The sequence below is a fragment of the Eptatretus burgeri genome, chromosome 10, assembly GCF_056783735.1.
Source record: "Eptatretus burgeri isolate ZD-2024b chromosome 10, Ebu_testis_v1, whole genome shotgun sequence".
Classification (NCBI taxonomy): Eukaryota; Metazoa; Chordata; class Myxini; order Myxiniformes; family Myxinidae; genus Eptatretus; species Eptatretus burgeri.
Window position 1 is genome coordinate 74,495,172 of NC_140970.1, and position 25,590 is coordinate 74,520,761.

At 44.3% G+C, this 25,590-nt stretch overlaps 1 protein-coding gene and 1 long non-coding RNA gene across 7 annotated transcripts in view; one reads left to right on the forward strand and one right to left on the reverse strand.

Moving 5' to 3' along the window:
• Positions 1 to 25,590, reverse strand: part of LOC147018890 (MDS1 and EVI1 complex locus protein EVI1-A-like) — a 458,835-nt gene that overhangs the window by 78,348 nt on the left and 354,897 nt on the right. The window lies entirely within an intron of this gene.
• The window catches only part of LOC147018891 (uncharacterized), a 36,966-nt gene continuing 22,361 nt past the window's right edge, over positions 10,986 to 25,590 (forward strand). For both annotated transcript variants that reach the window (XR_015062578.1, XR_015062577.1), the window contains exon 1: positions 10,986 to 11,675. This is a non-coding gene — a long non-coding RNA (uncharacterized LOC147018891). The remainder of the gene's footprint in view (positions 11,676 to 25,590) is intronic.

The window sequence follows — 25,590 nt, forward strand, 5'->3', positions numbered from 1 at the left end:
CACATGGGTCGAGCTCTCTATCTCGGGAGGGGGGGACGAGTGGGAGTTGAGGATTGGGGGTTGGGGGGGGGAGTTCTTTGTGCACTGAGTATTCTAATAATAGGACCTCACCCGCTGTTACAACCATTGTATTATTACGAAATGAAATGGGGACATCGCCATCGAGCAATAAGTCATCATGTGCCAAGGTTGTGCCCAAGTCGAGCAGACCTGGAGCGTCAAAATCACCTATTATGTCTTCCCCCCACTCTAACACAGCTTCCACCCCCCTCCCTCCCCCAGGATGACACATCCAAAGACCTGTCTGTGCAGTGCACCGGTGCTATTGTTTCACACTTGAGTGCCAGCCTTGTTCCCATTAAAGCAGCTGATCTCATACCTGTACATCCGAGCACCTACTGACCCCATTAATATATTGGCTGCCACTTAGCCTGTTGACACTGCTTGTGGCCTGTTAGGGTGTGCCATGTGCCATGGGCTTGCAGCCCCGATACCACCCCTCCCTCCCCAACCATCTAACCCCCCCCTCCCTCGACCTGCAGGCAAAAAGCGAAAATGAAAGTAATTTGGGAGGCGAGACGGCGTGCGCCTCCTGTTTGTGGCCTCGCGGGGAAAAACGACACGGGGTGGGGGGGGCAGAGTGGGAGGGATTTAAAGGGCCTTCCTTAGGTGGAGATGCAGAAAATAAACATTCCGCACGTGATCTCGTGAGAAAGTTTACGTACCGCGTGTACGTTCAATGAAGGCACTGGATTCCCGACGCGACTTGGTGCGGAAAACAACAGGTGATGAGGAGTAAAACGAAGTGAAACGCTCTTTCAAAATGAAACATAGAACCAACGACAAGGGCACTCGGGAGAGCGCATACCCCCGGCACGTAACGCCTGATCCACGAGAACATATCGGACCCAAAACATTTTTTGAAATTCCATGCGATACAAACACAGGACTATATCGGTTTCATCCAATCTCACAACGGTGAAGAATCACTTTAAAAATTAAATAATTCTCACAATACAGATACCGATCCGGATCATCACCAAAATCCAAACAATTTGTCCTTGCCACACACCCAACCTGCCTACCAAATCTCATCTGGATGTGTCCACAACTTTTTGAGATATCCTACACACAAACAAACAAACAAACAAACACAGAGAGGGGTGAAAACATCACCTCCTTCACCTTCAGTGGGGTAGGTAGGTAGGTAGGTCTGTAGGTAAAAAAAAAAAAAATAAAAAAAAAAAAAAATATATATATATATATATATATATATATATATATATATATATATATATATATATATATATATATATATATATATATATATACAGTATATAGTTTACGTGACATTTTTCATTGCTCACCGTGTTGTCCATAGGGTCTGTAATCGCTGGAGTACAATTGTAACTTACTTTTCATAAAAGCTCGTATATTTACAATGAACAAAGAAAACAACAAAGCAACATCAAGTGAATGATTATTATCGGTTCCAAAGTACATCTGATCCCATCGATCGGTAGTCTTCCTCCAGTAGAGTCCGTTCATGTTTACACCACAATGCATCCACTTGATTTGTTGTGCCATTTTGTTGAGTGACGTGCATTTAAAGGCACGCTCGGTATGCAGATTACGGGAAACCACCAGCTTGTGGGCGTGTCCCGCTTGGGTACGTCATCACGTTCTTGGCACGGTTAGGAGGAAGTTGTGCTTCTGCAGCGGGTGTGAGTGTGACTGCGGCTGAAGTTGCAGAAACACAGAATGCCGTTCGAATTCGCATCCTTGGGATCCAGTTCACAAAATAATCTTTGGCAGATCTGAAGTTATATATTTGGTATTTTTTGCAGAATAGGTAAGTTTGTTAAATCGGGTTGGCAGGCGAGCCAGCTCAACACAGAATCGCCTCTGAGCGGTCTTGCCTGGGTTCAAATCTCGACCAAGCAATAAACTGTCATCCTGATCTTTTGCAGGAACGGCAAGGCATCAATGTGTGCGCTGGCCCTTCGATGTACATTAAGTCGGATATCCATTCTGGAAGCATTAGTTGGTGGACGTTAAATATCCCACTGTGTCCTTCCCGAATAGTCGACGAGCTATCCCCGGGAGCCTGAATAAATTCAAAATTCTTGCACTCAGTCGAGTATATTGCATCAGAGTGGCGACCTGTCCAGGAATGGAAACTTATTTGGCAGCATTATCGATTGTCTTAATATTGTTACGGATTCACGCCCGATTCACGCCCGCTTTAGCCAATGGCGGCCGTCTCGCCCACCGACCGGACAATTCAGTCGCGACTTTCTGGAACAACGCCGAAAACCAGTCACGGGTGTGCTCCAAGCACACATCACGGCCAAGTCAATATTCTACCCGCGCGCGACAGGGTCAATCGCCGAATTGTCGATATACCTAATTATTCGTGCGGGCAGCCTACCGAGAGACCGTACATCAGCGAGGTCTGCTTGGACACGAACCGCGTAAGCGGTTCGTTCCGTTCTGGGATAACCGAGCAGGGTATTTTCGCGAGACCTCGCTGGACCCGATTCTTTTATCGGCTATCAAAAAGCCCGCAACTATTCCGAAGGCAAGATTCAATTGGGGAAAGAGGACACAACGAACGGGTTAACATTTAAACAAGCACATTTATTATTTACACGTATACAATCAAACAATGAATTGGCGGGAAGGGACAAGACGCGAGCAAGACAAAGCACTACAACCATCTATTATTTATTATTCACGAGCACTTAACAACAGTTCTACTTAACAGGACATGGCGCCACAACTTTCACACAAATAAACAAGGAAAGACCCCCTCAAAGACAAGGGGGTCAGACTGGACCCGTAGGCCTTTATAACGTGGAGCTTGGCAGACCGAAGGAGTTCCACGAGACCGTTGCAGGTTACCTCCACCCTTGTGGTGCCTCGATGGGGCGACCCGCGACATCCCATCCCCACAACAGCTAGCGTAGCCGCAGTTGAGCCCAGGCTTTGCCAAGCAGCCGGGTGATTCGGGCCTCAGCCGGCGACGCATTGAGAGGAACGAACGGGTCTTGATGCTCTTCCAAAGTTGATGCTCTTTGTAAGAACCCGTCCGTCCCTCAGCAATGCTCGAACTGTGCCGAAGCCCACTCACCTCAGACCGTTTGGCACTTGCTGGCGAGCTCTCTCCGGCTCTCTCCACACTAATGCACAGGTCTGCGCGGCACAGCAGGTTTGGCCATGCCCCCAGCTCGCGTGTCCTCCGCTCTCCTGGACTTCTCCCCCGACTGTGTTCTCCATGCTTCAGGCTTCCACTCAGCTCCCCGACCTCTCCAGACTGACTCTCCACCGACTCCAGATTGACTCTCCACCGACTCCAGACTGCGAACTGGCGCTCCGCTCGGCCTTTTATAGGGCTCGAGAGACGAGATCTGATCTCCGCTCTCCAACCTTCGACCCACACAGGCCCTGCCCCTTTCTCTCTTTTGATCCGAATTCCGAGGCGAAGCTTCCACAGAGCGGACGTGCGCGAGATCACCAAACTTGCTTGGTGAGCGGACGTGCGCGAGATCACCAAACTTGCGCGGCGAGCAACCCCCCGCATGTGCCTGCAGCGATACCGTTCGATGCGGACTCGCCGCGGCTGGTGCAAAGATGGCGTCGCTTCGGGGATGAAGTTGAGGTGATGTCGTTGTTGTGAAGGCGGTGTGGAGAGGGTGGTTGGTGGTTGGCGTTGTGGAGGAGGTGGTTGGTGGTTGGCGTGGTGGTTGGTGGGTGGCATGGAGAATGTGGTTGGTGGTTGGCATGGTGGATAAGGTGGTTGGTGGGTGGCGTGGTGGAGAAGGTGGTTGGTGGTTGGTGTTGTGGTTGGTCCATCATAACGATAGTAAAGAAAAATGGCTAACTCAAAGATTCACAGCCCTGTCCACACGGATAAATCCCATTAAACAACGGTGGGGAAATCTAACTGAACACAGACTTATCGGCATAACTGATCGAAGGACCTATATGGTGCTCTGTGAATTTCCACAGCCGTAACAATATAAAGGAGCAAATGTGTAGATGGGTCCAAATATAAATATTATATATGTATGTATGTATGTATGTATGTATGTATGTATGTATGTATGTATGTATGTATGTATGTATGTATATATATATATGTATGTATATATATATATATATATATATATATATATATATATATATATATATATATATATATATATATATATATATATATATATATATATATATATATATATATATATATATATATATATATATATATATATATATATATATATATGACCCTGGTGTTGGCGCAGTGGTTAGGGCAGCGGCTTGGGATCCAAAAGGTCCTGAGTTCAATCCCCGTTGGGCCACTGAATTAATACACCAGGGGGTTCACTCAGCCTGTCATCCTTCCGAGGTCGGCGAAATGAGTACCAGTGTACTGGGCCGGTGTATACCCCGGTTAAAATAGGTGTACTATATCCCTGTGTCGTAAGAGGCGACCAGGGTTGCGTCAGGAAGGGCATCCGGCGTAAAACATGTGCCAAATCACTATGCAGATCATACGGATGATCCGCTGTGGCGACCCCTAACGGGACCAGCCGAAGGAAGAAGAAGATATATATATATATATATATATATATATATATATATATATATATATTTATATATATATATATATATATATATATATATATATATATATATACACACACACATAAATATATACATACACATACAGAAATATATATATATATACATATATATATATATATATATATATATATATATATATATATATATATATATATATATATATATATATATATATACACACACACACACACACACATATACTAGAAAATACCACCCATCGCTTCGCTGACGGGAATACGAAGGGGTGAGGGAGAAAAAAGGGGGGGGGTAAGAGAGAGTGAAAAGGTGGAGAGGAAAGCAGAGAGGAGGGATGGGGAGTGAAGAGGAGAGGGGGATCGAGGAGGGTGGGGGATCGAGGAGGGTGGGGGAAGGGAAGGCAGACGTTTGGTGGAGCATTAATTACGATTCATGCTGTTTCATCAAAATGATTCTGCATAGAATAACAAACAAAATAATGCCTGAAATCCATTTTCTACCACTCATACTATAAACATGGTCCAGAGACAGACAAATCCCACCCGGACACGTCCGGAGACAAAAATCTCCCAGACACGTCTGGAGACAAACACCGCCCAGACGCGTCTGGAGACAAACACTGCATTCACAAGTCCGGAGACAAAACACACCAGATGCATCCGGAGCCAAGCCGTCCGGGCACAAACATTGCTCAGACGCATCCAGAGACAAACATGGTCTGGACACATCAGGAGACGTAGACCGCCCAGGCCAAAAAACATGGTGGCTTCAGACCCCAGCGATGTTACCTCGGATACGCCTTGAGATCCCATTGGGAATGGTGACCGAGGTTGTTGCTGATATGAGATATAATTAAATAAGTCTGTCAATTATCTTCAAAAGGAGTGTTTTATTGAACCCAAAACAATCCAATTTTCACTCTTCCACTTCCTTGGAGTTTTCTTAGTCAGCATGCAAAGTTCAGGCTGCAAGGTTTCATGGTTTCTGTCTACCCTCCCCTCTCTTTCTATCCCTGTCTCTGCCGTTGGCCATTTCTGGACTGTGGTTATGTCTGGACGATGTTTGTCTCCAGATGTGTTCGAGCTGTGTTTGTCTCCAGCCAGCTTGGCTACGCATGCATCCGGGTGGTGTTTGTCTCCGGACGCGTCCGAATGGGAGTTTTCGGATGTGTCCGAGCACTGTTTGTGTCTGGGCGACTTTGCTCTGGATGCATCCGGTGAGTTTTGTCTGCAGACGCGTCTGGGATTTGTTTGTTTCCAGACACATCCCAGCGGTGTTTGTCTCTGAACACATCTGGGCAGTCTTTATCTCTGCCCGCATTCGGGAGGTGTTTATGTCCAGACGGGAGTTTGTCTCCGGACATGTCCAAGTGGTGTTTGTCTCCGGCCAGCTCGGCTCCAGATGTGTCCAGGCTGTGTTAATCTCTGGACGTGTCCAGGCGGTGCTCATCTCCGGAGGCTTCTGGGCGGTGTTAGTCTCCAAACGCGTACGGGTGGTGTTCGTCTCCAAACGCGTAAGGGCGGTGTTCGTCTCCGAATGCGTATGGGTCATGTTCGTCTCCAAATGCGTACGGGAGGTGTTTGTCTCCGAACGCGTCCGGATGGTGTTCGTCTCCAAACGCGTCTGGGCAGTGCTTGTCTCCGAACGCGTCTGGGCAGTGCTTGTCTCCAGATGGGAGTTTGTTTCCGACGTGTTCGGTCAGGAATTTGTCCTTGGATGTGTCTGAGCAGTGTTTGTGTCTGGACGGCTTGGCTCCAAATGAATCCGGCGGGTTTTGTCTCTGGGCGTGTCTGGGTGGTGTTTGTCTACGGGCCGTGTGTTTATAGTATGACCAGTAGAAAATGGATTTCAGACATTATTTTGTTTCCATCTTCAATGTTACTCTCTGCAGAATTATTTTGATGAAACAGGATGAATCGTAATTAATGCTCCCTCGCACGTCTTCCTTCCCTTCCTCTCACCTCACACTGTCTTCCATTCCCCCACCCCTCCTCGCTCCCCAAACCCTCCTCGAACCCCCACCCCTCCTCGCTTCCCCTTCCTACTCTCTCCTTTCCCCTCCATATCTTTGCTCTCCCCGCTCTCTCTCCCACAACCGCTCTCTCTCCCTCTTCCCTCCTCTTTTTCTCCCTCCCCCCTTTCGTACTCCCATCAGCGAAGAGACAGGTGTTATTTTCTCGTTACCTCTGTCACCGGCGGTGAAGGAGGTTACGTTTTCACCCCTGTCTGCTTGTTTGTCTGTTTGTCTGTTTGTCTGTCTGTGTGAAGGATATCTCAAAAAGTTGCAGACGGATCTGGATGAAATTTGGTGGGCAGGCTTGGGTGTGTGACAAGGCCGAACCAATTCGATTTTGGTGAAGATTCGGATTCGGTTCCGACCATGACAATTTTTAAATTGAATCTTCACCATTGAGAGATATGGCCAAGAATGATATGTAGCATGATATCTCAAAAAGTTGTGTACGGATTTGGACGAAACTTGGTAAACAGGTTGGGAGTGTGACCACAACAAATTGATTCAATTTTGGTGAAGATCCAGACCCGGATCTGGATACGATAATTATGTAATTCTCAAAGTGATTCTTCACCATTTGGAGGAAGGGCCAAAAACGACATGAAGCATGATATTTCAAAAATGTATTGGGCCCGATATGTTCTTTTGGATCAGGCATTACGTGGCGGTGGTATGCGCTCTACTGAGTGCCCTTCTGGTTTCAGAATAAAATCACCTGTTCCTGTAGGTTTCCTCTGCTAGGTAGTACATTTCGCAGCAAAGACTCAACAATGAGAACCAATGAGCTTTGAAAAGACATCTGGGATAAAGATGTGGAAAGGCACAGAACAGGGGATGGGTATAAAAATATTTCAAAGGTCTTCAATATCCCTTGGAGCACACTCAAGTCAATCATTAAGAAGTGGAAGGCGTTTGGTACCACCACGACCCTGCTGAGATCAGGCCGTCCCTCCAAACTGGATAACCAAGCAGGTAGTCCTGGGGCTGATTCTCAGAAGGGGCATAACATGAAAGTTTACTGCACCCCCCCTGCCAACATAGGTTTTATGTGTTTTTCTTGTTTATTGATCTATAAGGTGATGATTATAAAACATTACCCCTTCTAAAAAGTGTCCATTCGAAGTTTTTGGGGGCATTTTTGATACCAGGTATACCACTTTACCGCTACAATAAGTTTTTTGTGCTTGTGATGGGTGGGCATATTACATTGCAGTTATGTTTGCTCAGAGTGCACATAGACACATTAAATACAAATCCAGGTGTTTGATTTTGTTTTAGGAGATATTTTCGCGAGAAATTGTGCAAAAATAATGTAAAGATTGTGTGAAAATGGTGAAAAAATTGTGCGAAAATTATCAAAATTTTGTTTAAATTATGACAAAATACGATGTTTTGTCACTAACATCATAAACGATTATAGAAATTCGCATTCTAGTATATTTCTTGATGTTGACTGTTGCAAATAGTGTCTGGTGCTTATTCAGTGTGAATTGCATTCGGTGCAGAGTATCACGGCATGTATTGAGAACTGGATAAACCCTTTCCAATCTGACGAGCAGCTGTGCCATTTGGCTTCTGGACACGTGGCAACCGAAGATGTAAAGCGAGACCTTTTGGATGCTCGTCAAAGAGGCGTAGGATCACTGAGGACATTTGCAGCACACCGATTAGGAAAGATGGAACCAAAGACTTCTACGCTACTCTACCACAACTGCAGCTGAAGACGTTCGCATCCATGAAGAAGAAGAGACTGGGGCATGACACATCGCACACCAGCGTCCTGAAGTCAAGAGACATGTTTGGCCGTCTCCTTGTGATTGGTCAAAGCCGTGAACTATCTATGGAGAAGCTTCTGAGTTACCCACTTGGACCGCTCCCACTCTCAATCGCCACGCCAGATGGAAGTCCAGTGAAGACACTCAAGGCTAAATTGCTCAGAGCACTAGAAGACAATGTGCAACCGCTGACAAGTATCCCCCCGGATGCTACCTGGGTGCTTGACGCAAAACATGACATACTCACAACTGGCCTCTTCACTCTTCAACACCGTCACATCTGGTTATCCAGCTGGTGCGCGCAAAGACTGGGTAGTTGACACATACCCTGATATATCCATTAAGATCGCGGAGCGCAACCTGAGAAGCGATGCTGGTATGGAGAGCTTCGAAACCAAGATCCGCACAGGAACACAGAAGATTGACCAGCAGCTGAACAAGTCTCTGATGAGTGGATCCTTCAAATGTGCCCTGACAGAATTCCTCCTGAATGAGTGGTCCAAGCCAGAGTATCCTGCGCAGCTGGGCCAACAAGCACTGTTCGTGACAGTTGGAGAGAGGTGCTTCAGGTTGAAGGCCAATGACCAACTAACAGAAGTCCTGAAGGCAGAATTGGCTGAACTGAGATGCACACACGAAGAGGCAGACACCAGGCTTTTGCTTCACGCAGCCCATGCAGCTGATCACGGTGCTACTGCTGTGATCATCAAGTCCCCAGACAGTGATGTTGCAGTCATTGCCCTTTCAGTCTGCCATCGTATTAGCTCACAGCTCATCTTTCGCACCGGCACACAGCAGCAGACCCACTACCTTGATCTTACAGCTATGGCACATACCCTGGGACGCGATACCTGCTCCGCTCTCCCAGGTTACCATGCCTTCAGTGGCTGTGACTCGACCAGTGCCTTCACTGGGGGCGGAAAGCTGTCAGGACTCAAACTTCTAAAGATCGAAAATGAATTTAGAGCCACTATGACCAGCATTGGGCAGTCCTTCAGTCTGTCAGTAGCAGAACTCGCCAGAGGAGAAGAGGCCATCTGCGCCCTGTATGGGAAGAAGCAGCACAGTAGAGTCAACGAACTGAGGCATGAGATGTTTGGCGCGCATACCACAGACCCATGCAGACTTCCGCCCTGTCAAAATGCAGCCGAGTTCCACCTACGTCATGCCAATTACCAGGCTGCCATTTGGAGAAGATGTCTCGAGAACTGCCCACACGTACCCACTCCACATGGTCATGGCTGGGATGTAGCCGGGAACGAGATCACCATCAAATGGTTAGATGGTTCTCCTGCCCCGACATCTGTCATGGAATGTGTTAGCTGTCGGTGTCTGCGTTGTGCTGACCGGAGGTGCTCCTGTAGACAGAATCAACTAAGTTTCACCAGAGCATGCAGATGCAAGCCTGACCAGTGCGGGAATTCCAAAGAAAGTATCGTTGATCCACTGGAATCCGACGATGAGACAGATGACGAATAGGACATTGAACAATTCATATGAATCCAGTTTTTCTTATCAGGTAAGTAAGTTTTTGCTTAGTCTATAGGTCTTTTAACCTTATTTTACACGGGGTCTGAAACCTGAAGCTTGGCCAGTTGCTACTGCCACATGCTTATTTTATAAAAATGAACTCATTTTAATTTTTGCCTCAACAATGAGCTAATTCTGACGTCAAGAATAATTAATTTTGGCGAAATTCCGTGTTTTTAGTAGGTAAGTTTTCGAGTAAGAACCCCCCCCCCCTTAGATAAATTGCTCCCAAATTTGGCACACGTTTTTAGAAATGATATAGGATAAACGTCACCAAGTTTCAAAGTAATACCTCTAACCGTCGCGACGGTATAGGCAGAAAACAAATATGCCCCCCCCTCCCGTGTAAAATAGGGTTAATATGTGTATTATTCAGTAATAAACATGTTTTTCAGGGTTTCGATAAACGTCCATGTAGGTTTAGTAAAGTTACAATGCCTCAGCATAATACAAAATGCTTCCTGAAGCCAACAATATTGTCCTATACGAATGCGACAATACTCAATACTGCAAAAAATGTCAGGTTTTGCCAAAACGTATCACTCTATGAAATGGCTTGCAATGGGTCATTTGGACACTTTTTGAAAGGGGTAATGTTTTGAAATCAGATGTCTATAGATGATATAACATGAAAAAACCATCAAACCTATGTTGGCAGGGGGGTGCAGCAAAACTCAAAATTTTGGAATCAGCCCCAGGACTAAGGGAGGAGACTGATCAGAGAGGCCACCAAGAGGCCAATGGCAACTTCAAAAGCGCTACATGCCTTTATAGCACAGACTGGTCACTGTGTGTATGTGACAACAATATCCAAAGCACTCCACAAGTCTGGACTGTATGGGAGGGTAGCAAGAAGGAAGCCATTACTCAAAAAAGCCCATTTTGAGTCCCGTTTGAGGTGTGCAAAAAAAAAACACTCGAGAGATTCTGAAGCCATGTGGCAAAAAGCTTTGTGGTTTAACGAAACCAAGATGTTACTTTTTGGCCTAAATGCAAAAATGTTATATTTGGCGCAAACCCAACACAGCACATCACCCAAAGAACACCATCCCGACTTTGAAGCATGGTTGTGGCAGCATCATGTTATGCATATGTTTCTCATCAGCAAGGACTGGGGCACTTGTCAGGATAGAAGGGAAAATGTATGGAGGAAAATACAGAAAAATCCGAGAGGAAAACCTGCTGCCTTCTGCAAGAAAGGTGAAATTGGGACGGAAGTTCACCTTTCAGCATGACACGACCCGAAGCACACAGCCAAACCGACACTGGAGCGGCTAAGGAACAAAAAATGAATGTCCTTGAGTGGCCCAGTCAGAGCCCCGACCTAATTCCATTTGAAAATATGCGGCATGACTTGAATACGGCTGGGTAAGGAATACTTTGTTGCTGTTGTTGTTGCTCGTATGTGGAGGGCTTGTTTTCCCCTTGGTTCAGATGTTGTAATTATTCGTGGCACATGGGGTGCAGTTGAGTGCGTGTCTGGGTTTCTGGTGCATGGTGTGGAGAAGGGAGTGATATTTTGCGAGTGCTGGTCGTCGAGATTTGCATCGAGCTCAGAACGTACGTGTGGTCTCCGGCGGTTACACTCTGCCGACTGAAGCGACCACATGGATGGAGAGTTCCCTCGGGTTTCCTTGTGATCTCGGACTGTTCGTAGTGAAGATTTTTGGCCTCCGACTTTAAGGGGATCGCTGGTCCTGGCAACACCAGCGACCTCCAGACACTGGTCGGTGAGTCTCTTCGGCCTCATGTAAATACGCTTTATTAATGATTGTTTGTAATTTAGTTACTCTTGAGTGAATTGTCAAATGGTTGTGACAGGTTGCAAAATATGACCCAAGCCATGTGATCTCAGTGATTGAAGGACATTGTACGCTGAATGATGAAATCAGTCTGTTGCCATTACGTGCCAAACCCTCCGACCCAAGCCATGTGATCTCGGTGATTGAAGGACATTGCACACTGAATGATGAAATCAGTCTGTTACCATTACGTGCCAAACCCTGTTAGAGACAAGTGTTCGGACTTAACTGCACATCAGAGGCAGACTAATGTGGAAAAGTTCTGCATGTGTTGCATATCATGTGTATTGCCTGATACTAAAGTGTTGTGGCTCTGTTAAATGTATGTGAACAAGGCTGGCAGTGCTGACGTCTAGTTTAAAGTAATGGACACTGTTTTTTTTACCTAATAATAAGGACAATCATGTGTAATATTGCTTTACTAGCGATGTGTCACGTGATGATCGCTATTGTGACCGGTGGTGCTTATACGCACCAGGGATCCAGTTGATGCAGTTGTGATTGATTGCCATGGTCAGACATCATTCCTCCATGTTAAGGTAAATACCAAATCTTGGTTGATATATGTGTGTGTGCAGTGCAGTAGCCATATCATGACATGTATGTATTGCATCACACATATGGAGTTATTAGAGTGTGTGATGTCTTCATGTAACAGGTGTCATTACATTGTGACCGTTTAATTGCAACACTGGCATAAAGGTCGGAGGAAAACCACGGAGTAAACTTCCCGGGTCAGATTGTGGTACTGCGTGTTGGGGTCGTGCTGAGGTGTCATCCACCAGATGGTGGGCTCCTTGGGTTAACCTGAGGCAGTCCCTTCAGGTCGGTGCCTGGAATGTCCTATCTCGAAGAGAGGATGGTCATTTGTTTCTGTGATCATCTGAGCTCAAGCATTTGAATATCGGTATTGCAGCAATCTCTGAGGTTCAGAGACCGGATTGCGGCGAGATCATGGTGGGTGGTTACACCTACTCTTGGTCTGGTCGCTCTGATGGTTACCATGCCCAAGGAGTTGCTGTAGCTGTGTCCAATATGCTGACTCCAATGATAATTGAGGTGACACCGGTCAACGAGCGTATTATGCGATGAAGGATTCATCATTCCTTGGGTGTCATTTCCCTCGTCTCTGTACATGCACCGACTGAGGCGAGTGACCTCACCGTGAAGGACGCATTCTATGTCAGGGCCTTTTGGCTCTTTTTGGGTCATTTGCGTCTTTTGGGTCCAAGGAGTCTTTTGGGTCTATGCGGTCTTTCAGGGTCTTCAATGGTTGAAGGGGTCTCGGCAGTCTAATGCGTCGAAACGTACATTCCAATCGTACAAAATTAATTGACGTATCTGTGTGAAGTCAGGGTGCAACTGACGTTGAAACAGTGCGTAATTAATTGATGTAATTTATCAATTAATGTAGTCACGCAGCTTCACTGTGACATGAATATTCCAATAGTACGTAATTTATAGACGTTCGTAGAGTTTGCAACCAACGTTCAAACAGAATGTGATTAAGAGGCATTTCGTCTTCACGGAATGACCGACTGACGGACCGTACTTTTCGTTTTCATAAATACTGATGTAAGTATACCATGGGCTAACACCTGAAACATCAATTCATCTTCTTTCCCACGGCCATTGGCACAACTGTCTCAATCGATTTGAAGTCCCTTGCAGACGGACACGAACCTTGACAAAGTCTTATATCTATCAAATGAGTAAACGCACCGAGATTTCAATATAGGGTCCACCAAAGTCCCACCATCTTCCTGGAAGAATATCATTCTTCAAGCACCATTTCTTGGTCTCCCCACAACACCATTTCCTCTCGACTCATCTGCATGGTCTAGTATTCCACTAACAACTTGATGACCCTGCGGTTCGGATCTGTAGTCCACCAAAGACCTGCCATCTCCCCGGGAGAACACCATGCTTCATGATGTCGCAACATCTGCTGTTGCATTGCCAGAATATGACCTTGGCTTCTCTGATGGGAAGCCAGGTCTGAGTGGAAAGAGTCGTCCCACTCCTTTCTCAATGTCCGGTTGCTCTTTGTTGGGAGCAAGTGGCATCACATGAAAAAGGAACTCCTCTTGCTGCATTGAGAACATGCTCCAAGCACAGAGGGTTAAACTCACAAACGTGGTAAAGTTGGGGCCAGGGGTGGTGGGGGTGGGTTGTGGGATGAGGAAAAGGAGATTGGGGGGGAGGGGGGTTGGGGGAAGCAGAAAAGTTTGAGTTGGTCACTTTCATTTACTTCTTGCCCTTGGAAGGTAATGGCACACCAAGGAACCACAGACATGTTAATGAATCTTGACAGCAATGCAGAAACGCTCAGTAATCTTCTTGCCCTTCGAGAGGCTTCAACTTTACCCTTAATCTTCCTTTCGCTCAAAACCAGCGGGGGTGTTCACGGCCAAGGGACACTCAGTCTCTTACAAAGCGCGCTAATGGCTCGGCCAGAAGTTTCAGACTTCGTGGCTTTCGCTTCAATGTCACCCGCGCTCGTACGTGGTTGTTCTTTTGTTGGGATCGACCAATCGGAAGGTAGTCAAAGTAAATGTAGCTGCAAGATCGTCACGAATCATCGTCGTCTGTTTTGTTGAAACGGACGGTTTTGAGACAGAGACGAGAGGGCTGCTCAAAGGGTTCTCGGAACGAGACACTCACGACAGTCCAAGTAACTCCATCTTTTTTTATTCGTCTTTCAACATGATTAGAAGGAAAATTATATTTCCGTACTAATGATATGCACACCAATAATAATCATCAACAACTGGTGTTTCTTGGACGATATATTTTTGTACTTTGTTCCGAGAACGTTTTGACCCACCCCCCCTCATCAATTACGCGATTGCATCAACCAAGCGCACAACGTTGCTTCAAAGCAAATTTGCAAGTTTACGAGGATGGTCATTGAGTATCGAGTTTCAGATCAATTATTATCAGACTAGGTACAGTATTGATAGCTCCCACTGGTGAAGAACGAAGAGCAACATCAACACATTGCCTCGATGTCAGTTCCCCCAATCGGTGGTAGTGTCACTACACTCATTGCTCGGTTGAGAAAATTCTAAGTTTTTTGCAGACCGACACTAACCTTGAAAAGGGGTGGTATTCCTCCAACTCCTTGAGGACTGCGGTTCAGATCTATCCACAGAAGTGCACCATCTCCCCAGCAGGACAGCATAATGCTTCAGGACGCAGTTCCCTCCAGTTTTCTCGCCGCTCTGCTTGTCCACAGGGTCTAATAGTAACTGCGTGTGAGCATCCTTAAAAATAAATAATGACGCTAAGTAGATGGAAGAACCTGCGAATGGGGGCTGAGAGTACGTACGGGTATTCCTACACCACATAGGGGCCACTTGTTCTCAGCAGGCTTTGAGTGGATAAGAAGAGTGCAAATGCATTTGGACAGACAAATGATGGCGCGACGTGGAAGGAAGAATGCGTTGTATCAGCGGGCTGTGAACTCTTCCGAACGGAGAGCGATTTGCGCTCCACACGGAGGCACAGGGACTTGGAGGGAAGTACAATTATGGGAGATTACTGTCAACCAAGTACACTTTGTCTTTTCACATTTGCTCGGAGACCCCTGTAAAACCCTCACGTCATAGACCCCGTCACATTAAGTCAGTAACCGGATTATTTCAAGCACGCTGCATGAACTCAGGTCTTTTGTTTGTTCGTTCGATGGGCAGTCATGCCCATGAACATTATCGCCTGGATACCGGGGCTGTCCGGATATGATATAATCATCTCTACATGAACATCGTAATTCGCTGCAATCATTGTATCATCAACACAATTGGGTTGGTGATCCATGTTGTGTTCTTATTCCCTTTAAGTAATCACTCTGGATTGTTCGCAAATAAATGGGTATTAAAATATTTTCAGTAGTTTCGAGGAAAAGTGGGGCAGTTGCTTGGGGCTTTCTCGTGTGTGCAGTAAAGGAGTTACTTTTGGGTTACTGGGGGGGGGAGGGGGGTGCAGCAGAGCAGTTACTCAGGAGTTACTTGGAGGCACAGTAGAACCATTTAATATGAGTGGGTTACGAAGGACGCTGTCGGGCAGTTACGAGCCGGTTACTTGGGGGCGCAGTAGAGCACATGGGAAATCCTTAAAATAACAGTTTCTGTATTAAATGGAATAACAGATCAATTCAGTGGGAAGCATGACAGACATGTTGCATATTCACAGGTAATGTGTCATAACATTACAATGGAAATACAAGGAACTTCAATGCAGGAGGAGCACATTAGGCCCAGCTAGCCTGTGCAATAATACCGACATCTCAGTATTCTCCCATCCCCACTACTTCCAGATACCTATCCAACTCAATTTTAAAACAATCCACTGACTCTACAATCACTGCCCTTGCAGGGAGACTTTTCCTGACATTCACCACTGAGTGAAAGACACCTTCTTTACTACTGTCCTACCTCTTCCCTTTTTATCTCCTGTCGGTGTCCATTCTGCTGGAAAAAAAAAAATTTGCACTTATTTTGTCGATGCCCTTAATTATATTAAACACCTTTATCAGATCCCATCACAATTATCTCCTTTCGAATATATAAAAAGTCCTGTCTCTTTCAGCTGCTCAGAGCTTATCCTAGCTAGGCTCATGATCAATGTCATCGCTATACGCTGTATGTCCTGACCAAATTGTACACAATATTCCAGATGAGGCCTCACTAAGTTCCTGCAGAGAGCTAACACTACCTCTTTTGAGATATAATTTACACCCCTATGAATGCAACCTAAAACCCTATTAGCTCTACCTATGGCTGTCTGGCACTGTGCTGTCTGCTTACCCGCCGTATATATTACCACCCACAGATCCTTCTCCAGTGTCACATGCTCCAAGTTTGCTCCTTTTATAATACAATCCCTATTTTCATTATTTTTTTTTTTCCTCAACTCCAGAACTTTACTTTTTTTGTGTTAATTTGGAAAGATTACTCTAAACCCTACTATCGAAATAATTGATGCAAATTATGAATGACTAGAAACACCCACTCTCTCTCTCTCTCTCTCTCTCTCTCTCTCTCTCTCTCTCTCTCTCTCTCTCTCTCTCTCTCTCTCTCTGAGAGCAGCAAGGGAATGAGGGGGGAGGGGTGAGGGAGGAGGAGGAGACCGAGTTGGAGGTAGCTATCCCAACACAGGAAAACGTTCCCATGCACACCCCTCGTACAACCACTAAGTTTCAAAGCATTTCATGCCACAAACAGACAAACAAGACACATATGTTTCAACGCATTCCCCCCATCAACAACAACTATCATTTTCACTACACGATAACACAGAGAATTGGCATATTTTAGAATGATTTGTACAACTTCTGGGAGTTTGATTAATTTTTTTAGCCATCCCTTGTAGTTTTCAAGTTATTCTGTCCAGCGGTGCAGGGGTGCTAAAGCAGTTATGATAATTCACCCACTTATGATCATTTAGTATTTTCACAATAAAGTAAAAATCGAAGTTGGAGGTGGCCATAAAAAAAAACTTAGTAAAACGTTCCCATACACACCGAGAGTACAACCACTACTTTTCAACTTATTTTGTCCAGCAGTTTTGGAGTGCATAAAATACAGAGCACATATATAAATTGGCCAAGTAGTTTTCAATTGTGCAAGGTATTCATGCAGAGATACTAGTATGATAAAAAATAATTTTGACAGCCTTTTTTGACAGGATCATCACAGACCAAAGTACACTGTGGCCCAAAGACCAAAGTATATGAGTACGCAGTCAAGCAAAGCTTTTCAAACTCAAACAGCACCCGGTAGAGTGCATTACTCTGCCACGCTGAAAAGTTTGTATTTTTATCTCACGGATATGGATCCGGATCTGAATCAAAATCTAATCGGCTTGTTCTTGTCACCGACCCAACTCATCCACCTAGTTTTGTCTCAACTCGTTCACAACTTTTTGAATTATCATGCAATATATTGTTTATGGCCCCATCCATCTCTCAAAAGTGAAGAATCACTTTAAAACGCATTAAAAAAACTTATCCGATTCAGATTCGGATCTTCACCAAAATCAATTCATCCTCATCACACACCCAACCTGTCCATCACCTTTTGAGATATCATGTTTACAGACAAACAGACAGGCATGAAAAAAACCCTCCATCCACCGTTTGGTGGCAGAGGTAACTAATACATGTACTTTGGCTTGAATGCCAGAAGTCATGGTCATACTATACATACATAGGTCTTATTCCACAGGAACAGAATGCGTGGTCATGCCATAAACATTTGCGGTCCTTTTTTAAAAAAAAATCATTTTAATGTAAAAAAAAACAAACAAACAAGAAAAACATTGCAACACAGGTAAGGATGTATACTTTAGCCGAAGAACCAGAGTGCATAGTCAATCAAAGCTCATCAAACTAATACACATGCACTTTGGCCTAAAGGCCAAATCTCTTGGTCATACAAAAAAATTACATAAATCCTCACCCAAGTGATCAGAATGCATGGTCATATCAAAACCATTTTGATCTGGTGAGATCGCTTTTGTAAGTAAAAGACAACAAAGGTAAAAAGTCAAACATTATAGCAAAGCTAAGGATGTGCACTTTGGCTATAATACCAAAGTACATAATCCAACAAAGCTTGTAAAACTATCATTCACATTCACTTCAGCCCAAAGGCCAAATTGTATATTTATACAAACACAAACTTGCTCGCTCACATGGAGGATCATTCCAAAAACTTCATCAGTTTGGAGCCCACTGCACACAGTGGATAAAGTCCAGAAAGTGAACTGACATCCCATCCCATGAGGAAGTCTATATTACCTCGAACTGGAATGGTGACTGAACCCCTGTGCCAGATTGGCACTGGCTGCAGGGGTTCTGACCCACAAGGATGGCCTGCCACACATCCATCCTGTTTAGGTACCCATTACCAGTTGAATAAGAACTTTAAGTTACAACCGGGATGATAACTCGCAACGACCACTCAACGATAATTGCAAGGTTTTCCAGAAACACGTCGGTGGCTTGATTCATTTTCACGGGGTACTTAGCCTTCATCGCCGAGTATTCCCTGCATGAAAGCAAAATTTGAAGTCGACTGAGGGATGACCCAGATAATTTGGGAGAATGGATGAACTCGTACACAGAGGAGTGAATAAATAGATAGAGGGGGAAAGTGGGTAAAAAGGAATGGAAGAGAGGATCAATGGGCACAGGGGTAGGTCAGTGAAGGGATAGAGGGGAGTGGGCAGAGGAGTTAAGGGAAGCATGTGAAGGTGTAAAGAAGGCAATGTGGGATAAGGAGAAGTAGTCATGGATGAACGCTTTCAGGGAAATGTGCATAAGGGTAGATAGGAATAGGAGAAGTGGTTCCAGAGTTAATAAATTAAAGGGAGTCGGTTCATGGCGTTGGCTGCAATGGGCCATCACGTATGTATATGTATATATATATATATATATATATATATATATATATATATATATATATATATATATATATATATATATATCTATACATCTATACATACATATATTTATATATATATATATATATATATATATATATATATATATATATATCTATACATATCATATCTAATATAGATCTATACATATATACATATCATATCTAATATAGATCTATACATATATATATATATATATATATATATATATATATATATATATATATATATATATATATATATATATATATATATATATATATATATATATATATATATATACATACATATATATATATATATATATATATATATATATATATATATATATATATATATACTTATATATCTATTCATATATACATATCATATCTAATATAGCTCTATACATACATACACACACATATATATATATATATATATATATATATATATATATATATATATATATATATATATATATATATATATATATATATATATATATATATAGACACATATACATATGTACATATATACATTTATATATACATATATACAAAGACATGCACATATATATCTATATATATATATATATATATATATATATATATATATATATATATATATATATATATATATATATATACATACAAATATATACATATATATCACACACACACACACACACACACACACACACACACACACACACACACACACACACACACACACACACACACACACACACACACACACACACACACACACACACACTGGTTGAATGCAATTTCCTTGTCTACCATCTGTCGCTGACAGCCTTGTGATGCACGAATGCATGGTAGCAGAAACCGAAGAAGGATCAGATAAATGATAAGAACACTAAAATGATGTATATGAAATGTTGAGACGTGTAGGTCTCACAAAAAAATCAACATATGCTCAGCTTCATTTATGAAATTTTCTTGGTTTTTAAAGTTAACGTTATAGGAGAGGGATTCAAAGAGCAGTCAGGATGATATGCTTCACAAAGACCCTTCTAATGGTTTCTTTAATTCATCAAAACATAAATATGCATGACTAGTGAGTAAATATTGTCTTTACTCATGATATTTGCTTATATATATATATTTTAAAATAACTTACTCTGGCCATTTTTGAACTGATGTGAGCTTCTAATTGCAATCACTTTTTCAGCACCCCTCAAAGTTTGTGAAATAATATATTGGTAACTTGCTTGTTAATTGTACTACTTCCAGCAAAGATCACTCATTTGATGATTACATAATCAAACAGTCTGGTTATGGACTTTATTAGCACTGACTGACTAACTGATTGATTAAATTCCATACATGGTCATCAAAACTCTCCAAGTTTTCATTCTATGTTATAATTCGAGGAAGGCCCCAAGAGCAAAATCAGCATTTTAACATTTTAGCTGAAAATGCGCAAATAATTAAGTAAATGTACACAGAAAGAGCATCATTTGGCAATACTACAAGCTGTTTGTAGTTGCCGAGGGATACAATCAAATTGTAACGCTTATGCAATTGTGGATCGAGCCTCAACAAATGAATGCTCTGAAAGCACGTCATGTAAGCACCTCAACATAAGCACGTCATGATGACATGGGTGTGATGTGGTGTGAGCATATTAAAAAAAACAAAAATAGTGATCCTCCCGCAGATCGTTGTAGATTGTTAAAACGGGCGGGTGGTAGAGCAACTATTTTTGACCATATTGGTGGCCTCTTGGCCCCCAACGGATCAGTTTTACATTTTGTACAAAGGTGCAGTACACCAGGCCTGTGTGGGCAAGTTAAACGTGAACAGTGAACATGCATGTATATACACACACATATATATATATATATATATATATATATATATATATATATATATATATATATATATATATATATATATATATATATATATATATATATATATATATATATATATATATATTTCACAATTTTAAACTAAAAATAATGTTGCTCCAATTTGTTTTGTGTTAAAGACTGTTTACAAACTATTAAATATATATTCGTCTCATACCTTCAATGAAAAAAATACTGCAGATTGTTGATTGACCAAACAAACTTTGAGTTGACCTATAAGCTTTAACAACACTCTGTAACCGGTTTGAGCTTTCAAATCTGGTGCCTCTTCAGACCCTCAGATGTAAATTTCAGTGCAAAGTGATTGAATGATTGAATTACCTTTACTTCAAAGAATGATAGTTCATGAAGGTATAAAAGCGAAAGAAATTAAACAAATCATATGTGCGGTATTTACTGATGATTTTCACATTTGATTTACGAAGAGGAGAATGTACTGTTCAGAAGCACAGCAAGCAGATTGCCTTAGCAATGAGCATAAACACAGCAAGTAACACCGTGTAATAAACGCAGCATGTAAAATACGTTAAACAGCGAGTGTACATTAGCAGAGATACAAGTGAAGGTGCTTTAAAACAGGTATCAGTAAAGGTATACAAGCACAGGTAGCAGTTAAGATACATTAGCACAGGTGTAAATGAAGGTACATAAACATCCATCCATCAATCCATTGGGATCATCCTCTCTGCAGAGTGTTGGTGCTGCTTAAGCAGTCTCCTTGGCTATTGGGCACAATCCTGGACGGATCACCACTCCGACACAGGTTCCCAGCAAGCTGGCACTCATTTTGCCGACCTCGGAAGGATGACGGAGAGTCAACCACAAGTGGTATTAATTCAACAGCTGAGTGGGATTTGAACTCAGGATCCTTGGATCCCAAGCCCACCACCCTAACCATTAAGCCAACACCAGACATATACTGTACATAAGTATGGGCATAATTCATTGAAGGTGCATAGGCACAGGAAATTGGGAAGATGTTGAAGCACAGATGTAAGTGAAGGTAGATAATAATATTATTCCTTTCGTGCCATAAAGTCGCATTGGGCTGCCGAGGCAGTTTCCTTGGCTGGGAGTACGGTCCTGGACGGGTCACCACTCCGATGCAGGTTTCCCCAAATGGTTATTACCCCAGTACACTGGTACTCATTTTACCGACCTCAGAAGGATGACAGGTTTAGTCGACTCCAGCTGATGTTAATTCAATGGCAAACAGGGGCTCAAACTCAGGACCCTAAGGTGCCAAGACAGCCACCTTAACCAATAAGCCGAGATGAGGAATAAGTGAACGTGTATGAGCAAGTATAATTGAAGGCGTACAAGCATCGGTGAAAGTGAAAATGTACAAGCACAGGTGTAAGTCAAGGTTCACAAACACACCAAGAACGACACTCGGTAGAGCACATACCTGCACCAGGCTGAACAGTTTACGTTTGGTAACCCACTGATAGGTCAGATCTGAATCCAGACCTGAACAAAAATCGAATCAGCTTGTTCTTGTCACCTAACCAACTCACTCATGAAGTTTTGTCATAAATCATCCACAACTTTTTGAAATATTATGCTATATATAATTTGGCCCCATCTCTCAATTGTGAAGAAGGTCAAGTCAGGTATGGGAGCATGTGCCAGAACAGCACGTCACTGCGTCCACTTTCTGCCGGTACTCAAGGGGCCTCCGTCTGGCCTTCCCCCAGGCAGATGCCAGGCCCATTCCCATATCCTTAAGATGATGGTCAACCTGTTGCAACCATGAGGCACGTGGTCGACCCACTGGCCTCCTCCACTCACGAGACTCCCTCGCTGAGAGAATCTGGTGAGCAGGATCAGCGTCAGGAAAACGAGCCACATGTCCATACAGCCGCAACTGACACTCATGGACTATGCAGGTAACAAATCTCATCCGAGTCTCTCTCAGTAACCGCTCGTTGGACACAAAATCTGACCAGCGATAGCCAAGGATTCTCCGAAGAGACCTGGTACCAAAGGAATTAAGTCTCCGTCTCAAATCCTTGGTCAGTGTCCAAGTCTCGGATCCATAGAGCAAGACTGGAAGCATCAAGAACCTGAAGACTCGGACTTTCGTCCTCCCGCACAGGAACCGGCAGTGCCACACCCCATGATCCAGTGAATCCATGACTCCCCAGGCCCGGGCCAGACTTCTATTGACCTCTGACTCACAGCCAGAAGATACATGAATATCACTGCCAAGGTAAGTGAATCTCTCCACGACCTCAACATCCTCACCACAAACAGACACAGACAGGACAGCAGCATCCAAGATGTCATTGAAAGCCTGGATCTTAGTTTTGACCCAAGAAACCCGTAATACCAGCGGCTCCGACTCCTCATTCAGCACCTCGTGGGCCCCAAAAGGATATCTAAAGTCTCCGCAAAGATGACTGCATCATTTGCGAAATCAAGGTCCGAGATCTTGACATTCCCAAACGATGCACCACAGCACTTTCCGACATCCTCCCTAAAATCCAGTCCATACAAGTGCTGAAAAGTGTGGGGGCCAGTACACACCCCTGACAAACTCCAGTAACAACTGGAAATAAGTCAGAGATGGTACCACCACACTTCACAGCACTCTCAGTACCAGAGTAGAGTTCAGACATCAGATCGATCAGTTTTGGTGGCACCCCACGAAGACCAAGAATCCTCCAGAGGACATCCCGATTCACTGAATCGAACGCTTTACAGAGATCAACCTAGGCTGCAAGCAGCCCCTGCTGAAACTCTCGTCTGCGTTCGTTGAGGACACGAAGAGCAAGGATACGGTCAATCGTTGACCTCTTTTGTGTAAAGCCTGACTGCTCTGGACACTGGTGCTCAAGCAGATGGTGGCGAACCCTATCAATAATTATCCGAACAAAGACCTTGCCCGGCACTGAGAGCAGCGTCACCCCTCGGTAGTTGTTGCAGTCTTGGCGATCACCCTTCCCTTTCCAGAGAGGGACAACAAGGCCCCTCTTCCAATCAGTTGGGATTATGCCTGTGTTCCAGGCAGAGCACAAAACTGCATGCAACGACACGAGTGCAGCACTTCCACCAGCCTTGAGAAGTTCAGCATGGATGTCACAGATCCCTGGAGCTTTACCCCATTTCACCGATTCACCGCAGCCCGTGTTTCCACAAGCGAAGGTGGACCACAGTGATTGGAGGGTCAGCAACAGGGATTGCAACACCCTTGACGTCCAACTCGACAGCTGGGGGATCAGCCTGGTACAACCACTCAAAGTAACCGGCCCAGCGGGCCTTCACTTCAGACTCCTCTGTCAAGAGCCTACCACTCTCTGCTCGAACTGCAGTGCTCCGAGGGATGGGCTTGGATGAACGCAATGCGCGAATTCCCCTGCAAGCGGGATGAAAATCACTTGTCCACAGGTGATGCTCTACCCCCTCACAGAGTCCTCGCACATCGGCCTCCTTGTCCACCCTCAGTGCACAAACAGTTTTACGCCTCAGCTCCCTGAACAGCTCAGCTCTGCCATTCAGCCTGGCCCTGCCACTCTGGTCAATGGTATCCAGTGTCCCTTGAGAGACAAAATTCTTCTTCCCCCTTCAGTGAGTTCCAAGACATCCACCAGCAACATCAAGGACGGTGGTATTGAAGGCACTCCACAACTCTTCAGGACCCCCAAAGCACCCAGACCCCCCCAACTGTCCACTCAGCCTGTTCGCAAACTCCTCAGCTACTCTCTCATCCATGAGCTTGCCAACATCCAGCCTAGGCTGGGATGGTACCATTCTCCAGGATTTAAGGTGCAGCTTTTAGAGTTGCTACAACAAGCGGGTGGTCAGTATTGCGGAACTGAGCACTCCGGTCGACCCTGCAGTTCTGGATCATCCTCTTGCGACCGTCAACGAGGACATGTTCAATCTCCTTTGCCATACCGCCAGCATTGGAATGAAGTCCAGCGATGAGCTTGTGGGCGCTGAAACCATGAACCGGCCACCCTAAGTCCATGACTTCTTGCAAAGTCAAGGAACTTAGTGCTATTCTGGTTCATAGTTCCTGACCCATGGGGACCAACACACACCTCATAACCGTCCCTATCAGTTCCAGTCGATGCATTGAAATCCCCCAAGTCTAGAAGTGTCTCTCGCCTGGGGCACTGATCAACCACAGACTCGAGCGTGGGGTAGAATGTGTCCTTCACGATGAGATCACTCGCCTCAGTCGGAGCATAGACAGAGACCAGGGAAATGACACCGAAGGAGTGACGAATCCTTAATCTCATAATATGCTCGTTGACCGGTGTTACCTCAATTATCATTGGGGTCAGCTTATTGGACACAGCTACAGCAACTCCTTGAGGTAACCATCAGAGCGATCAGACCAATAGTAGGTGTCACCATCCACCATTATCTCGCCGCAATCCGGTCTCCGAACCTCAGAGAGAGCTGCAATACCGATGCCCAAACGCTTGAGCTCAGATGATAACAGAGACAGGTGATCATCCTCTCTTAGGGATAGGACATTCCAGGCACCCGCCCGAAGGGTCCGCCTCA